General features: G+C 39.6%; 1 protein-coding gene across 6 annotated transcripts in view; it reads left to right on the top strand.

Annotated features, from left to right (window-relative positions):
* LOC123520002 (lachesin-like) overlaps nucleotides 1-5,000 on the top strand; it is a 188,598-nt gene that overhangs the window by 142,463 nt on the left and 41,135 nt on the right. The gene's annotated exons all lie outside the window — the stretch shown is intronic.

Raw genomic sequence — 5,000 nt, 5'->3', positions numbered from 1 at the left:
CTCTCTCTCTCTCTCTCTCTCTCTCTCTCTCTCTCTCTCTCTAATAACGGTGTGTCACGGATTGGTATTTGATATTTTAACTTTTCAATCCAAATTAAAGATACATGTACCTGGCTTTCTCTCTCTCTCTCTCTCTCTCTCTCTCTCTCTCTCTCTCTCTCTCTCTCTCTCTCTCTCTCTCTCTCTCTCTCTCTCTCTCTCTCTCTCTCTCTCTCTCTCTCTCTCTCTCTCTCTCTCTCTCTCTCTCTCTCTCTCTCCTGGAATGTGGAAAACTCCTGTCTTACCATCATCAAAACCTTGTGTGTGTGTGTGTGTGTGTGTGTGTGTGTGTGTGTGTGTGTGTGTGTGTGTGTGTGTGTGTCTGTGTGTGTGTGTGTGTGTGTGTGTGTGTGTGTGTGTGTGTGTGTGTGTGTGTGTGTGTGTGTGTGTGTGTGATTCAAAATGGTGAGTAATCTGAGGCAGTGAAAATTATAAAGGCAGTATCGTAAATGTTTTTTTTTTTTTTTTGTTTCCAAGAAGAAAATAGAAATAAAAGGCAAAATTCAACCGGAACTTAGAATATATAAATTAGATGGATTAAAAAATATATATACGTATTAGTTTGCTGGTTTGTGTTAATATGATAATTTGTGGAGAGATATACCCAGCCCTTTACTAATTATTTTTATTATTATCATTATTATTATCACTGTTATTATTATTATTATTATTATTATTATTATCATTATTATTATTATTATTATTATTATTATTATTATTATTATTATTATTATTGCTTTAGAAACGTCAGAATACAAAGAGAAGTTAAATATGTTTTAATGATAAATGTTTTGATAATAATGATAATAATAATGATAATAATAATAATAATAATAATAATAATAATAGGAGAGAGAGAGAGAGAGAAAGATATTTACAATTGGCGTGCCGAAATGCAGCCTATATAATATGAAACGTCCCTCAGATGAGTAAATATTTCTGCCTTTTCAGTATTAGTCTAATTAGCCAGAAATCTTCATTAAAATACACTACTCTATATACAAAACTCTATCACATTTTGGCGTCGAAATGAGCAAAAACAGAATAAAGGCGAAGGTTTCTCTTTTTCCATTTCACAAAATCTTTATTTATATTCACTTGTTTCCGCATTCAAATGTCTTGTCTTTATTTTTGTAGCTCGTGGAAAAAAAAAAATGGGATGAAATGTGATGTCTAGTGTGGAAATAAGGAAGAGTGAGGTTAGGTTTTGAGGTGATAGTAGTAGTAGTAGTAGTAGTAGTAGTAGTAGCAGTAGTAGTTATTGTTGTTGTTGTTGTTGTTGTTGTTGTGGTAATAGTAGTACTAGTAATCGAAGTTGTTTTTGTTGTGGTAATAGTAGTAGTAGTAATAGTTGTAGTTGTAGTAGTAGTAGTAGTAGTAGTAGTAGTAGTAGTAGTAGTAGTAGTAGTAGTAGTAGTAGTAGTACTTATAGTAGTAGTAGTAGTGGTAATGATAGTAGTAGCAGTAGGTGTAGTAGTAGTAGCAGACTTTATAGTATAGTAGTAGTAGTAGTAGTAGTAGTAGTTCAAACCATACAACCCACGATAGCAAACCTTCCATCTCATTTCTTCATGTACTTAAATTTGCCTGCATTACTTCCTGCCCTCCTCTCACCCTTCCTTCCCCCTTCCTCCTCTCTCCCTCCTCCCCTGCTAGTCTCCCCTTCCTAGACCCACTTCCCACAACACCCATTCTCTTTCCAACCTTCCTATCCCACCTCCCTTCTCCCTTAAATCCCACCCACCCTTCTTCCCTCCCTCTTCCCTCCCCCTCTCCTATTAATCCACTCCCCTACCCCACCGCCCCCCTCCTCCCCACCTGACTTCGACTTTCCTACGACAAATTAAAATGAAAATGTTGATGCAATTAAGCACTAACAAGCAATCATGGCGGCTCTTTTCCCCTCCTCCTTCCTCCTCTCCCTGCCCTACGGCGACTCCAATTACCCAGAATCCCTCGCTATCTTCCCCCTTCCTCCCCCCACTCATCATCCTCTTCCTCCTCCTCCTCCTCCTCCTCCCCACACTATAATCTCTGTTCTCACTACTTTGCTACTACTACTACTGCTGCTGCTGCTACTGCTACTGCTACTGCTACTACTACTGCTGCTGCTGCTGCTACTGCTGCTGCTGCTACTACTGCTGCTACTGCTGCTGCTGCTGCTGCTGCTCCTGCTACTGCTGCTGCTGCTGCTACTGCCATTGGCTGCTGCTGCTATTGCTGCTACTGCTGCTGCTGCTGCTACTGCTACTGCTACTACTACTGCTACTGCTACTACTACCACCATTGCTACTACTATTATTACTACTATTACTTCTATTACTACTACTACTATTACTAATACTACTAATACTACTACTACTTCTACTGCTACTACTACTCAAGAGCTAAATAATTGTATCTTCCTGTGTGTGTGTGCGTGTGTGTGTCTGTCTGTGTGTGTGTGTGTGTGTGTGTGTGTGTGTGTGTGTGTGTGTGTGTGTGTGTGTGTGTGTGTGTCTGTGTGTGTGTCTGTGTGTGTGTGTGTGTCTGTACTAAGGCAGAATTTTGTATAAAGCTTACCACAATGCTATCAAAAATTGTCATAGTAAATAGATAAGTGTCAGAAAATTGCAGTATTTAATTCATCAAAATCCGCCAAACATAAAAAAGAAAAGCATTAATGAAACCAATTCAAATCGAATCAGAAATAAATAAATAATAAACTATTGAACTTTTAGGAGAACATCTTGTCACCTCGTTGTTTTCTACCTGCTTATGTTTTTCTTGCTCTAATATTTCTCGTTTTTTTTAAGTAGTGCAGTCTTTGTAGTAATAGTGGCAGTAATAGTAGTAGTTGAGTAGTAGCAGTTGTAGTAGTGGTAGTAGTAGTGGTAGTAGGAGTAGTGGTAGTAGAAGTAGTAGTAGTAGTTGTAGTAGTAGTAGTGGTTGATCATTACTATGCTCTCTCTCTCTCTCTCTCTCTCTCTCTCTCTCTCTCTCTCTCTCTCTCTCTCTCTCTCTCTCTCTCTCTCTCTCTCTCTCTCTCTCTCTCTCTCTCTCTCTCTCTCTCTCTCTCTCTCTCTCTCTCTCTCTCTCTCGACCGGACGGACTCAGGTGCTAATGACTGAACGTATACCTTGCTCTCCCTCTCCTCCCCACCTCTCCCTCCACCTCTCCCTCTCCCTCTCCCTCTCCCTGCCTCTCTCTCAGCCTCTCTCCCTCTCCCTCCTTCTCTAAACACGGATCAAGCTCACATTTCCCAGGCAAGATAAGTTAGGTCACACTGGCAAACTCTCTCTCTCTCTCTCTCTCTCTCTCTCTCTCTCTCTCTCTCTCTCTCTCTCTCTCTCTCTCTCTCTCTCTCTCTCTCTCTCTGTGTGTGTGTGTGTGTGTGTGTGTGTGTGTGTGTGTGTGTGTGTGTGTGTGTGTGTGTGTGTGTGTGTGCGTGCGTGCGTGCGTGCGCGTATGAAGTGTCAATGAAATAAAAAATTAACTTGACAAAGTATAATGATATTTCATCTTTTATTCTCTCTCTCTCTCTCTCTCTCTCTCTCTCTCTCTCTCTCTCTCTCTCTCTCTCTCTCTCTCTCTCTCTCTCTCTCTCTCTCTCTCTCTCTCTCGTCTTTTCAATGACATTATTTTTTACGTAATCATTCATCTGTGTCTTTACTGGACACTCATTAAAGTAAAAAGGAAAAAAGGAATTAGCCATTACGTAATCCTAAGTGAACTCTACCATGACACCACCCGTTGCTTCACAGACAGTGGCGTTATGTAGCAGTAGCAATAGCAATAACACTGGCAGCTGTGATCAGTATAGCAAGATTTCTAAAATGCATATACAAAGAAAGCAAGTCCACCCATTGTTTCACAGACAGTGGTGTTATGTAGCAGTAACATTACATTAACACTGACAGCTGTGATCACAATAGCAAGATTCCTAAAATGCATATACAAAGAAAGGAAGTGATGAAAGACGAGCTCAAGTCATCCATTTTTCTTTTTATGCAAGAGGGGAAGCCGGCTAAAGGCAACAAGAGATTGAAATAAAAGGCCCACTTGAATGCCAGTACCCAAAAGATCAAAATAGAATTAGCCAAAACACCGTATCACACACTCTTGGCTCACTCCACACACACACACACACAGTAGTAATAGTAATAGTAGTAGTAATAATGATGGTAAGAGAGAGAAAAAAAAAAAGGACAGGGAGTAAAAAGAGATTAATGAATGGCAAACTCAGGGCAAGCAGGCAACACACCACGCCATAACACTGTCCCTCACTCGGCACACTCTCCGCTAGCAGTAGTAACGAAAGAGCAGCGCCGGTAATAATCAAGGCAAGAATTAATGAAAGTAAAAAAAAAGAAGAGAAATCTAAAAGCGGGATGAATGAAAGGCGAACAGAAACCAATCACACGATACACAATTTCATAAGATTTTTCCCAGACAGTGACATTTAACACTAATAGAAGCAGCAATAGAGGTGAGAATAACTAGAAATTTTAAAAAGATGAAGAAAAACGAAAAAAAGAGACAAAGGAAAGAGAAATGTAGACCGCCCATACAATACACCATGCTATAAAACACCATGCTATAATACCATCCCCTTGGCTTCACGGACACTGGTTCAACAATAATAATGATACCGAGAATTAAAAAAAAATAAATAAATAAAGGATAAGAAATACGTGGAAGATGAATGATGATGAAACAAATGAACCAGACAGTCAACATACAACATCATGGTGCTAACAACAACAGTAATGATACCAAGAATTAAAATACGAGGAAGATGAAAGATAATGAACCAAACTGCCAACACACATCATGACACTACGAGTATTCTTCCCTTCACACACTTATAGTAGTAATACAAGAAGCAGCGGCGGTGGTGATGGTGGTGGTGGTCATGGTGGCGGTAGTGATGGTGGTGGTAATAGTTATAAGAATTAAGACAAAAAATCAAGAATAATAGA

Source organism: Portunus trituberculatus, chromosome 46, assembly GCF_017591435.1.
Source record: "Portunus trituberculatus isolate SZX2019 chromosome 46, ASM1759143v1, whole genome shotgun sequence".
Taxonomy (NCBI): Eukaryota; Metazoa; Arthropoda; class Malacostraca; order Decapoda; family Portunidae; genus Portunus; species Portunus trituberculatus.
This window is presented reverse-complemented; position numbering and strand designations above follow the sequence as displayed.